This window comes from Lycorma delicatula, chromosome 4 (assembly GCF_047948215.1).
Source record: "Lycorma delicatula isolate Av1 chromosome 4, ASM4794821v1, whole genome shotgun sequence".
Lineage (NCBI taxonomy): Eukaryota > Metazoa > Arthropoda > Insecta > Hemiptera > Fulgoridae > Lycorma > Lycorma delicatula.
In genome coordinates this window covers 168,597,776-168,613,097 of record NC_134458.1, presented here as the reverse complement: position 1 = coordinate 168,613,097, position 15,322 = coordinate 168,597,776, and the positions used below count along the sequence as shown (strand labels likewise).

General features: G+C 29.3%; 1 long non-coding RNA gene across 1 annotated transcript in view; it reads right to left on the bottom strand.

The window, feature by feature from the left end:
• LOC142322968 (uncharacterized) overlaps nt 1–15,322 on the bottom strand; it is a 51,193-nt gene that overhangs the window by 12,151 nt on the left and 23,720 nt on the right. The gene's annotated exons all lie outside the window — the stretch shown is intronic.

Here is a 15,322-nt window from a genome sequence, read left to right as displayed (position 1 = left end):
TTTGAAAAAAAATTTGCTCAATCAATAAAATATGAAGTTCTCTGGAATACAGACTCATCTAGATTGCTGTCTGTTATAATTCATTAATATTAGTTATGTTTTTAAAGACTTGGCTCACAAGGTTTGAGTTTTAGTAGTAGCATACACTGTATCAACACAATAAAAAGTACAATTCCAGATGTGTTACAAATTCCAGATGATACTACAATAACAAAAATATCAAATTCATCTCGCATTTATGTAGCAAGATGATACTGTGTTTATTTTTACTGTATTTATTAGACATAAACACTAGTTTATTTGGCTGTTTGAATGCATGCAGTATTCCCTACTACCTTTAAATATTCTCTACATAATCAGAAATTAATGGCTTAAACTACACAATTAAAGGTTTTATACTAAATAAAAATTTGTGGTAAAATACTGTTTTCTTTTACTTTTATTCAAACATAAAAATCAAAATTACAATATTCAAAACATGTAAAAATGGATTACCTTTTAATTTCATTTCATTACATTGAAACTACTTTAAAAATCCTTCTTTTAATATTCTTTTAATATAAAGTATCAGTAAACTTAATATGTGGTCAAATTTCACTTATTGAACATTTTTTATAAAGATTAGCTAAACTTAATATCTTTTAAAACAAATTCAAGAACAATTACCAGAACTTGCACTTCAAGATCTCCATATCCAGCTTGAGTTGTATAAATTGTAAATTCAGCTGGTATTAATGCCGGAACTCTTTAACCAGAAACACCTGGACCCTCAACTTTCACCTTCTCTCGTTCTACATTTGGACGGATTTTCATTTGAATTGGGTTGAAAACATTTAAGGGTTCACCATAACCTAGTTGTTTAACTACAATATTTTTATTTTAAAATATACCACTGCCAATTAAGTTTGTTAAAAATTTAATAAAAAAATAATGTTAGTATAGGCCTAAAAGTTACTTCTTTGCTGAACTAAATATATTGTTGCATATAGATATGCCAAGCCCACTGAAATACAGATGATATTTAGTCCTATAAATTAATACCTTGACTAAATTCATAACAAGAATTACCTGTATAATGAACATCATCACTCTCAAAGAAAGCAGCTAAGTGCCTCATACATCTCAAAATGTTTTACATGCAACATGCCCATAATAAAGATTGAGACAGATAATGTAAAACAAAAACGATTGTTCTATTTCAATCAAAAAAATAATGCTTATACACAATGTCTCTAATCAATAATATGTATTAATTTTTTAATAGATGAATATTATCTCTGGATTTTCATTATTTATTTATTTACTGAGCAAATTCTGTTGGTTACAGTTAATGAATTTTATATGACAAATTTTACAGTGGGAGAAGAATGTCAAGCCTGATCAAAATTTAAACTTTGAACTTTTCCGTAAAGTATTACGTTTTTTCATTGCAAAATATTCTCTATTTCCTAAATACATATAGTTAGCATTATTTTATTTGTCATTCGAACATTTAGATTAGTTTTACAAGGCTATACACCTGTAAAAAATTAAAAAAATATTACATAAAAAGCATGCATTAACGTAATCAAAATTTAAGAAAGCACTTATCAAAACATTTTTCTAATACTGTTGGTAATTCCAACTAACGTGTAAGCATATTCTTCTTTAGACCATGGTAAATATAGAGGTTTTATTACAACTAACAAATTCCAAGGTTCAATAAAAGAATTTATTTCAGTTTCTTTATTGTGCCCACATCAGTAAACAAAACATCATAACTGAAACCAGATGATATATGTTAACCCACTGGGTTGGTCTAGTTGTGAACGCGTCTTCCCAAATCAGCTGATTTGGAAGTCGAGAGTTCCAGTGTTCAAGTCCTAGTAAAGCCAGCTATTTTTACACGGACTTGAATACTAGATCGTGGATACCGGTGTTCTTTGGTGGTTGGGTTTCAATTAACCACACATCTCAGGTATGGTCGAACTGAGAATGTACAAGACTACACTTCATTTACACTCATACTTATCATCCTCTTAAGTATTATCTGAACGGTAATTACCGGAGGCTAAACAGGAAAAAGAAAGACACATTAATGGCTATTTTCTTGAAAAGTGTAGAATGATGTTAACACCTTATTGCATGTGTATAATTGAAAAAAAATCATGGGTTTTAATTGTTTGTAAAACAACCTATTAGAAAATTGCCCAAAAAAATACACACCCAAAATATTTCATCATTAATAAGGGGTACAAAAACTTCCAATAAATTGCTGAGAGTTGTGTAGTTCAAAAAGTTACATAAAACTGAATTGAATATGAATACAGGTATAATGAGACAGCCTGGACCTGTTGGTTTTTAGTTTCTTTGTTATTAAAGGAACGGTAAACACATTGCGGCATATTTATTAACCAGATAATGTAAAATTTTCAGATTTGTGTAAAAACCGTTCTGATCTGCTACAGTCAAAATGCAAACACACATTTGAATGTATTTCTCAAGGTAAACACCTGGTTACTAATCGAAGGGAGACTTACAGAAGTTAACATTTTTAATAATTAGGCTTACCTAATTATATAGATGGACCCACAGGCTGATCCCAGACCTCTAGACATGGCTGGACTGCAAGAATAGTGAAATGAGGCTTAACAGTGAGGTTGATCCAATTATGGTATGGGTCATAGAGACCCTCTGCGAAGTGTGACTATTGTCGGGAAAAGAACAATGCAGAACATACAGTGTTTACGTGCAATCAGTTCCTGCAGCATGCTGGAGGGTGTTTATTCTTCCTCAGATAACACATAGGAACTACATTGCAAACCAAAAGGATGGGCGTCTGTGATGTTGGTAAGGATTAACCATACGAAGATGGTGGAAGAATGGAAAAAGTGCAGTTGTGAATAATTCCCATGATTCTTTGTTGAAGCTGTGTTTATATTAAAGCAGTTCCAACCGCAATATAGATAACAGAAAAAAGCATACATTGATCAAGTACAACGTACGTAAATAATTTAACTAAAACAGGTCTGTTGAGGGGCCAATTGTCCATTTCTTGATTGATAATTAAGCAATCCAGGAAAACAGGATCTTCCAGTTCTGAAATGATAAGAACTGCAACGGCCACCAGCAATAAGATGGAACATCTGCTTGCTAGTGAAATTTAATTAGATACTTCTGCTACTGGATTTGATCTGCAATCATTATCTATCTCACTGTTTTATAATATGGAACACATTAAAAAGTTGTTACAGCAGATCGGATAAACAGTGCACACATTTCACCAAATTCAATCACTGAAGAACCAAAAGCTTGCCAAAGCTTTAGAAAGAAACATATACAAAATTAAAGCTACATTAGGACATCTATAAAACATTGGAATATGTTGATAAAAGGCAGGAAAACTATGTATAATAAAATAACCAAACTTCTTTAAAATATGCAATAATATTTTTAACAAAATTTGGCCACAAAATTTACATCTGATAAGAAGAAACAAAATTCCAAAGTTAACAAAAAATAAATAAAATAAAAGTAAGAAGCCAGCATGAATTCAATTGATATACTTTAGTGAACCTCAAGATTGACCATAAAGTCCTAACTTTTATTTACATTATCAAACATTTATTTACATTATAAAACATGTATTAATATAATACATTTAAATTTCTTATAATCTGGTTCCAAGTACAGTAATGAAATTTTTTGTAGAATTTTCTGATTCATTTTTAGAAAAATCTTTCATTCACTTTTCAATAATGCAAACTATGTTTTAATGTTCAGACCGAGTATAATTCCACACATTACTTTTACCTACAAATTTCATATTATTGATCTGTGCAGTTTGTATTATTTAAAAGTCTGGACAACAATAATAAAATTAACAGATTTGAATTGAACATTTAAAAATATTTTTAAAAGATTAAATTTAAAAATGAAAAAAGCAGTAGAAAAATCAATTTAAGAAATAAACAGATGGTATAAAATATATAACACTAAACCACTGCATTCAAAAAGAAAATTATATATATTTAGCATGCTAAGGCATTCATAATAACACTAATGTTGAATATGAATTAAAATCTATTTAAATCTAATGAAAAAATTATTAAGGTAGAAGGTCTATTCTACACAGTAATGGAATTAAAAAGAATAAACAAATACACAAGATCGACTCAAGACGATAATAAACATTCCATCATTGATCTCCCAGTAACAACAAATATAAAAAATTACGACTAAAAATTGAGTTCTAAAAAGGCATACAACAAATTAATAACTTCACATTTCAGAATGTAGTCTGAAAACAAGCATTTTTGGTATATTTATTAATTTCGATTTTTTTAATTATTAGCTCACAACTGTACTGATAGATTGTCGTGTTGTAAAAATACCATAGCTTAAACATTTCAAATAATTACAAAACACTTTCAAATTAATTACTTATGAATACATCCACATATCTATGAATTTTGCTATGTTTAGGGCATGTTTACTATAAATCTAGAAAAATTAACAAAATCAAAAGATATGTAATCTTAGTCAAATTAAAACATTTTTTTTTTAATTAAAATATTTATCACAAAAGACAAAGGTTTTCTTTAAAGAGTTTTATCTCATTAATGTCTTAAATAATTCATTAAATGTTATTACTTTCCGCATTATTATTGACAGTTCAACTTCCTTAAAACCTGTAATAATCAATCACAAAAAGTATCTAGTTTTTAATTTGTTTTAACTTGTAGTAAATTTTTTTGTGTTCTGTAATTTTATTTAGACTTTACATATACAAAAAAATAGGCATTTTAACTAACTTTAGACTTTTATTTCTTCAGGATAAGTTTATAAAATATTCTGATAAATTTAAGTAATTAAAAACCGATCTTTTATAAAGACAATTAAGTAAATACTGCTTCTTCAAAACACATCATCCAAATTTAACTGTGCTTACAAGATACTGACATGACATTTCCAAAACAGGTAATCCAAACCTTTTGCTGAGAGTTTAATTAATAATACTAACAACGACAGGTTGAAAACAAGACACAATCAAATATCAAACTTCAAAACAAAAACAAATTTTAAAAAAAAGAAATATTATAGAGACTAAATAAGTGATTTGTATATAAGGATGTTTTGACACACCACTCTTAGTTACAACAATAATATCTATAAAATATCGATCGCTACAAAATTACAGTTTATCAATATTATCTTAGTCTAAACTTTCGGTAACATAGCCATTAAAAATAAAGGGACAGGAATGAACATCTGTTTTCCATTTGACAAAAATTCTTCAAGCAGGTAAATAATGAAGTACAATTTCACTTTAAATGTGTAACTAATACAAATTAATATAATTTTTGACACATATAACCAATTTTTTTCTAACGCTACCATCAGAAATATTGGTACTTGTTCCAGCTCCCAACAACATTTTTATTTTTATACTTTGACATGTTAAGATAATTGGAAAAACTCAATAGCTTATCGATACATATCAATAATAGATAATTAATGAGTATTGTTAATTAATACATATTTTACAGCTTATTTTTTGCATAGGCCTCCGCTAGTTTTGTCAATCTGATAATCAGTAAATCTTTTGCGTGATATCTAACTTGAAATTATTCAATCTGATAATCAGTAAATCTTTTGCCTGATATCTAACTTGAAATTATTTATATTTCAAACAGGTTACACACAAAGAAGTGCGGGCATAACAATATTATTATAAATTCAAATAGATACCATGCAAGAGAGATCCATTAGCTTTAACTGCCGAAAAAAACGGGCGGTATTTTTAAATTTTTGCATATTACATTCGGTTAGCATATCTAATTTATATTTTACAATAAATAATATAAATTTTAGGAGATAAATTAATTGGCAGTATGGTGTACACAAATTTACAAATGGTACCGATTATCATAAAGATTACCAGAACATTTTACAGAGTATTAAATAAAAAATAAATGTTTTTTTAAATAAAGAAATAGCTCGAATTAAGTCAGCCATGCGTTGTAACTATATGTAAATTCTAACAGGAAATAGGTTCTAACATCTAAGCTGACATGAACATTATAAAATTAACAACAAACAATGATGAAACAATACAAATAGCTTTAAATAAATATAAAAATATTATATATATATATATAAAATTTATATAAACTATATGTATCTAACCTATAACAAACATATGAATGTACATACAATGTAACATGACTGATAAAAAAAAAATTGTATATACATAAAACAAATGAGTCTATAATAAAAAATATATATATATATATATACGAATGAAAAAATTTATATAAATTAAAAAAAATAAACATCAAGCAGCACATCAAAATTAACTAACAACATTTTATACATTAATAAATATTTTATGTTAGTACTCACACGTAATGCTCGAGCAGCACTTGTAGTCTTACTAATCTTCAACCCTTATATTGCAATAAAATGACTTATTTAAATATATTTAAATAAAATTATAATAAAAAAAGGGTTTTTATTTTTTTTTTACGTGATTAATTATTAACACATGATGAATTAAAAACATCTTGAAAAATAATTAACAAAAAAACACCAATTTAATGCAATTATAATAATTTTCAAACGGCTAGAAATTATTTCTAATTCAATCTAACAGATAAAACAAGAACCAGTGTCTAGGAATCTAAAATTATTATTGTTTTCAATCTATCTCACAGGTGTGGTTAATTATAATTTTCAAATCCCCCTCTGAAAATTCTTTACTGCATCCAGCCACAAGGATAAAAGTTTCCTTATATTAATTTATACATATATATTTTTTTTTTTTAGCTAAATGTGTTTCACAAAATATGAAGCTACTGTTCAACTACGATATCTTTCTTTAAAAAAAAATAATACAATAAAAATTAAACTACTACCAAACCTACATTACTTTTGCACAAAACATATTAAATAACTTACGTTTAATATCCTAGGTTAAGTAATGGGTTACTAATGTTTAATTATTGCCGATTAAAGAAAAATAGACATACATTTATTCTAGGGTACATTTTATTTATTTATATATCAACTAAGATCGACACCCAGTAACAATTACTGATGGATAATAATAAATCAGTAGTAGGATCGTTAAGTAATTTATGTACCTGAACTAGTTAAGGCTGTACTTTCAGTAAAACAAATCAATCACCTTTTTAGATATGTTATTTATTTATTTCCTTCAATACTCTATTACAAGCATCCAAAGCATTTTAATTATAATATAAAATAATATAATGAAATTATTGTCGCTTAAAAGATTCCAAAACACGCACGCATAAAAAAATATTTCTTATAATTTAATCGTATTGAAACTCCTGGTATAAACAAATAAGTTTACAAAACTATTTAAATGTTAACTCGACCGATTTTTGTTTTGCAAAGAAATAATTAGATACCATCAGCATTTTCATTCTTTCAAATAATTACTTTAATTTTTTTTAACAAATATACAATTGTTAGAACATAGCATCATTTTTGTGGCACACAGTATGCACAGCTTCAATCAATCTTAAAAAAACATTTACAATTCTACAATCAATCATCTTATAATTCTTACGTTACATTAATACATTTTAAACAGAAGGAACGACCGATCAAATGAGTTCAAATGTAAAAGAAACTAAAATTAATCTGAAAACCATTTACTACACTACTAAACATCACAGGTATACTTATTAAATCAGTTTACCTCGTGTTCCACGAACAGATTTCAAACATTCAGAAGAACTGAAACCTTTTCATAAATAAAAAAAAAAAAAAATACATACACGTTAATTAGAAAACAATAACCGCTTAGTAACAAAAAATAAAATAGTAAAGCATGTGTTATTTACAGTTACTTTATCAGGATTCATATTAACAGAAGCACTACTTTGTAATATAGGTGTTTTTAAATCGCCCTGATAATATGAAACCAGATAAGTTAAGCCGGATGCGGCTGATCATGTCACCTTTATTTATTGTATTGTAATAGTCACAGTATAACTTGACAACTGAGTTAAGCATGTTACTTGCAAAAAAAAAAAATATATATATATATTATTAAAAAAATATACCATAAAAATAATCAATCTAATCTCAGTAAACATATCAATAAATACATCCTGTGTTAACAGATAAAATTACTATAACAACTATTATTTAACAAATACTAATCAAGGTAACTTTAACAATATTAAATGATGCTCTTCATCCCATTAGTTATAAACTTGCTACATTTGGAAACATAATTCAACCGATAAGCAAATGGATTCACAGATTACAACGGTGATTCATATTGGTATCACTGAGAGATGGCAAAAACCATCATTATTCTAATTTATATGCGCTCATTATGTGTATTATATCAGACATAGTTATTCTAATAAATTTCAAAATATCTTACAGTAATTCAGTAAAAATTTATTTTATGCATACATCATGTCAGGTTCATTGTACCTTTATATCTTTTTCTTTTTTTAATTTTTTTTTGATTTCATAATGTTTTTACATTAATTCTTTTTTTAGTTTAATTTTTTTTTTACGTAAGTAAATAAATAATAATTACTATTTCACAGATATGAACAGCCAAAGCCAGCCAATTCACTTACAAAAAAATATTTTTTTTAATGAAAAACAGGTTGTTATATTAATAATTAAGTTTTATTAATGTCAATCTATAAATATAAAATTCTTCAAAAATAGTATACAAGTAGAGTTCATCATTTTTAGACAGAACTAAATATTAATTATAAAGAACATATATAATATTTAATTATAAAAAAACAACACCAACAGCAAAAAAGAATAAAAAAAGGAACAATAAGAAAATCTGAAGATAAACAGTTTCTGACTAATTAAAATGAGTAAATAGATTTTATTGGTCGGTAATTGTTGTAAAACAAACTATTACACAAAAAATTAGTAATTTTTTTTAAATCACGCTAACTCACTAGCATACACTAACTAAAGCTCACTAGCATAACTCACTAAAACATTAAAATAAATGTAGAATTTAAGTCAAAAAGCAAAGAAAATATCTTGGGAAAACAGTAATAGAGTCCATCGGATTTACCAATCGCCAGTGTCTTTCAAAGAATACAATGCAAGTTATCATGGCAATCCTATGTTAATTCTCACCCGTCGTTTAAAAAAAACCAACATTGTAGAAATGATTACAACAAACCCTTTCCTGTCTTAAAATATTTTTCTAATAAAGCTAGAAACATGAAGTAATTACAAAATAATTACATAGAAATAAAAAAGTAAAAGGACAATTGACAGCAAGAAGGATTCCAATTGATGTGATGACAGATTTTCCAAATGCTTTATATAGAGTATGCTTTATGTAGTATAGCTTTATAGAACTCATCGGGTTTGTCTAGCAGTTAACTCTTCATCATTGCAAATCAGCTGATTTCAAAGTTGAGAGTTCTAAGGCTAGGATTTGAACCGTATAAAAGTAACTACTTTTATACAGATTTGAATACTAGATCGTGGATACCTGTGTATCCACCGGTAATTGGCATTCCGGTTTCAACTAATTACACGCCACAGTAATGGTTGACCTGAGACTGTACTAGACTACACTTCATTTGCATTCATACATATCATCCGCATTCATCCACTGAAGTAATAACTTACGGCGGTTCAGAAGGCTAAACAGATAAAAGTAGTAGTAGCAGCTAATAGAGTACGCTTTATATAGAGTGAACAGTCAGAAGAAGGAAGAAAAGTACTTGGATAATTTTGAAATACGATTATGGAGATAAATTACAAAAGCAAGATTGGTGGATGAAGCGTCACAAAACTACAAACTATGAAAAACTAATAAAAAAATCTTGTCAAATAAAAAAAATTAGCACAATATTTAAAATTTATAAGGAATAAAATTAGTAAACACCTTCATATAGTATAATGTATACATGATACTCCAAGTAAATGATATAGGAATCGGAAGTAGTTGAGAAAAATGTGAGAAGCAGAAAATCTGATGAAAATATGGAAGAAGGAAATAGCTTTATTGGGCATATTCTAAATAGAAATTACCTTCAGTAAAAGATAAACAAGAAAGAAGAGAAAGTGTCAGTCAGTTATTTTTATTTACTAATCTAAACTTGCTTTCTTCTTAAATACCAGCTCAAATGGTGTGACAACAATAAATTATACAAAAAAACAAATTAACGATTAATGACGTAAATATTTTTTTGTTGCAAGGATTCTTTTAATAATATAAAGTACACAACAGATCCCAAGTTGTACTATTCACACTGTATTAATAACTTACTTGAGAGTGTGCAAGACCAATCAACAAACTGCGATTGAGTAAAGAAGAAAAATCATATTATATAATCTCAAAATACTCATAAATACAACCAAAATATAAGGCTATTAAATAATAATACTAATGCTGCTACAAAAGAACTGTGTATGCGCCAAATTCACATGACTGACAGCTGTGTAGTGTGAAGCATTTTCTTTCGATTGTTGTCACTCCAATTTCTGTAGACATATTAGTCTGGCTGTGGCCTTCATTTGGATAAAATGTTTTTTTTTTGTACTGCTGAAAGAATAATAAGTGTTTCATTACACGAAAGAATTGTCATGAAATTTCATATGAAATTTGGAAAAACCGCTACTGAAACTTATCTTCTATTAAAAAACAGTATACGGCAATGAATATTTGTCACATGCGCTGATTTTTGAGTAGTTTAAGTGTTTCCAAGATGGCCAGGAAAACATTGAAGATGATGTTCATCCAGGTCGCCCTTACACGTCAAAAACGGATAAAAATATTGAAAAAATTGGTAATCTGATCGTCGGTTAACTATTCTTGTCTTTATTCAAGGTCCTTGCTCAACTCTGTGAAAAATTAAGACAATAACAACCCGAATTGTGGAAAAATAAGTCACGGGTTCTTCATCAGGACAACGCACCGGCTCACACTGTATTGTCTGTCAAGACGTTTCTAGCCAAGTATAACAATCCAGTGTTAGACCATCCGCCTTATTTGCCTGACCTGACACGATGTGACTTTTATCTGTTCCTCAAAGTCAAATCTGCATTAAAAGGAACAAAATTTCAGACCACTGAAGCTGTGAAAGAAAAAGCAGAACGCATCATTAAAGCGCTCAAAGAAGAAGATTTACAGCACTGTTTTAAACAATGGAAAATTGACATAGAGCGTTGTAGAGATAGAGGAGGGATGCCTATTGAAGAGGATAATAACTAAACATGTATAAATTTAAAATAAAATATTTTACAGCACTAGTCTCATTATTTACTTGGGCCACACCTCGTACAACAAAAATAATTTTTCTCCTCTTTCCAGTTCCCTACTACCCTTTCCTCATTCTGTAGTTCCTTTTTCCTTAAACAAATCCCATGAAAATTTACTCAGCCACCCTTACTTTTTTTAGCCACGCCACCGTAAAGCTGGGTAACTTCTAGCAGTCTGCAGAGCAACCAATTCTTTATTGGAATTTAGCAAAGAACTTTTGTTGCTGTTGACTATCCAAAGACTCTACTGTACAGAGTCAAACAAAAAGCCAACCTAGTGGGTGAGGTATATACTGAGTAAATTCAGACTATCTCCGACTTCTAATCAATCTAACCAAAAGATAAATAAAAAAAAAAAAAGTATCCGACAATACATGGATAATTTATTGGCATGTGACCAAATAAATCCAATAATCAATAATAAAAACAACGACATCAACCGCTTAAAACAAGTGAATTTAATTGTAAAGCGCAAATATTTTTTTTTTGAATAGTCAAAAATGTCTATAACATAACAAAATAACCATTTCTTTTTTTTTTAAATGGTATAAACATTTTTTTTCTTTTCCTTGATTTCACTACAAAGCTTGAAGCTTGTGCATGAGAATTGGAAATGAAATTTTTGTAGTATAAGAAACATGCCATGGATGAGATTGAAACCCAGGACCTTCGGGTAAAAAGCAGAGATATGCCACCACTCTGCCACGGGGATAGACATTTACTTAGTTAAACCCCTTAAAAAGCCTTGGCGTCCTGTACTACATTATTATCTACAAAAATGATCAATGTTATGGAGTGAAGTGTAATAAGCATTATTTACATCTTCAGTTATCTCTAGGCAACAAGTTCACTGAACTTGGTTTAATGTTTCGCTTTCCATCTTAATAAATTTGATTTCAAGAGACGTTCAAGGCATTGCAGAACTACAGGATTGTAAGAGTGCAGTTTACCATCTTATTTACTATATATTAAGTTATATGGTTTGACTGGCAGAAGCTATTAAATTATAAAATTAGAAATTAAAGGATCAGAACCCTATTTACCGTTGTTAAAAAAAATAAAATAAAATAACATACATTGTAAAAAAATGTCTTTTAACACATAATCATAAAAAATTTTAAAAAGTGATAATAAGTAAGGATTTCAGCTTCTCTACTCTTTATTAAATCAGAAATACAAATATAATTGAACACTGTTCCTTTTATTTTTTATTTTTTTTTTTGTCTTCAGTCATTTGACTGGTCTGATGCAGCTCTCCAAGATTCCCTATCTAGTGCTAGTCTTTTCATTTCAGTATACCCTCTACATCCTACATCCCTAACAATTTGTTTTACATATTCCAAATGTGGCCTGCCTACACAATTTTCCCCTTCTACCTGTCCTTCCAATATTAAAGCGACTATTCCAGGATGCCTTAGTATGTGGCCTATAAGTCTGTCTCTTCTTTTAACTATATTTTTCCAAATGCTTCTTTCTTCATCTATTTGCCGCAATACCTCTTCATTTGTCACTTTATCCACCCGTCTGATTTTTAACATTCTCCTATAGCACCGCATTTGAAAAGCTTCTAATCTTTTCTTCTCAGATACTCCGATCGTCCAAGTTTCACTTCCATATAAAGTGACACTCCAAACATACACTTTCAAAAATCTTTTCCTGACATTTAATATAATTTTTGATGTAAACAAATTATATTTCTTACTGAAGGTTCAATTAGCTTGTGCTATTCAGCAATTTATATCGCTCCTGCTTCGTCCATCTTTAGCAATTCTACTTCTCAAATAACAAAATTCTACTACCTCCATAATCTTTTCTCCTCCTATTTTCACATTCAGTGGTCCATCTTTGTTATTTCTCGTACATTTCATTACTTTTGTTTTCTTCTTGTTTATTTTCATGCGATAGTTCTTGCGTAGGACTTCATCTATGCCGTTCATTGTTTCTTCTAAATCCTTTTTACTTTCGGCTAGAATTACTATATCATCAGCAAATCGTAGCATCTTTATCATTTCACCTTGTACTGTTACTCCGAATCTAAACTGTTCTTTAACATTATTAACTGCTAGTTCCATGGAAAGATTAAAAAGTAACGGAGATAGGGAACATCCTTGTCGAACTCCCTTTCTTATTACAGCTTCTTTCTTATGTTCTTCAATTGTTACTGTTGCTGTTTGGTTCCTGTACATGTTAGCAATTGTTCTTCTATCTCTGTATTTGAACCCTAATTTTTTTTAAATGCTGAACATTTTTTCCAGTCTACGTTATCGAATGCCTTTTCTAGGTCTATAATCGCCAAGTATGTCGGTTTGTTTTTCTTTAATCTTCCTTCTACTATTAATCTGAGTCCTAAAATTGCTTCCCTTGTCCCTATACTTTTCCTGAAACCAAATTGGTCTTCTCCTAACACTTCCTCCACTCTCCTCTCAATTCTTCTGTATAGAATTCTAGTTAAGATTTTTGATGCATGACTAGTTAAACTAATTGTTCTGTATTCTTCACATTTATCTGCCCCTGCTTTCTTTGGTATCATGACTATAACACTTTTTTTGAAGTCTGACGGAAATTCCCCTTTTTCATAAATATTACACACCAGTTTGTATAATCTATCAATCGCTTCCTCAACTGCACTGCGCAGTAATTCTACAGGTAATCTGTCTATTCCAGGAGCCTTTCTGCCATTTAAATCTTTTAATGCTCTCTTAAATTCAGATCTCAGTATTGTTTCTCCCATTTCATCCTCCTCAACTTCCTCTTCTTCCTCTATAACACCATTTTCTAATTCATTTCCTCCGTATAACTCTTCAATATATTCCACCCATCTATCGACTTTACCCTTCGTATTATATATTGGTGTACCATCTTTGTTTAACACATTATTAGATTTTAATTTATGTACCCCAAAATTTTCCTTAACTTTCCTGTATGCTCCGTCAATTTTACCAATGTTCATTTCTCTTTCCACTTCTGAACACTTTTCTTTAATCCACTCTTCTTTCGCCAGTTTGCACTTCCTGTTTATAGCATTTCTTAATTGCCGATAGTTCCTTTTACTTTTTTCATCACTAGCATCTGTATATTTTCTACGTTCATCCATCAGCTGCAATATATCGTCTGAAACCCAAGGTTTTCTACTAGTTCTCTTTATTCTGCCTAAGTTTTCTTCTGCTGATTTAAGAATTTCCTTTTTAACACTCTCCTATTCTTCTTCTACATTTTCTACCTTACCTTTTTTACTCAGATCTCTTGCGATGTCCTCCTCAAAAATCTTCTTTACTTCCTCTTCCTCAAGCTTCTCTAAATTCCACCGATTCATCTGACAACTTTTCTTCAGGTTTTTAAACCCCAATCTACATTTCATTATCACCAAATTATGGTCGCTATCAATGTCTGCTCCAGGGTAAGTTTTGCAGTCAACGAGTTGATTTCTAAATCTTTGCTTAACCATGATATAATCTATTTGATGCCTTGCAGTATCGCCTGGCTTTTTCCAAGTGTATATTCTTCTATTATGATTTTTAAATTGGGTGTTGGCAATTACCAAATTATACTTCGTGCAAAACTCTATAAGTCGGTCCCCTTTTTCATTCCTTTTGCCCAGCCCGTATTCACCCACTATATTTCCTTCCTTGCCTTTTCCAATGCTTGCATTCCAATCTCCAACTATTATTAAATTTTCATCTACTTTTACGTGTTTAATTGCTTCATCAATCTCTTCGTATACACACTCTACCTCCTTATCATCATCATGGGCGCTTGTAGGCATATAGACGTTAACAATCGTTGTATGATTCTATCGCTATGCGTCTTGAAATACTCCACTCTCCTCCCTATCTTCTTGTTCATTACGAAACCTACTCCTGCCTGCCCATTATTTGACCATGAGTTAATTACTCACTGTTCCTTTATATTAATATTTAACCTGTTAATCCAAAATGGAGGTAGTGAAAAATACTGTTTTTATTTATTTTTTTTAAATTATTAGATTATTTTCGATATTTTAGCCACAAAATTTTTATTATGAATTATATACTTAATACCTGTTGTA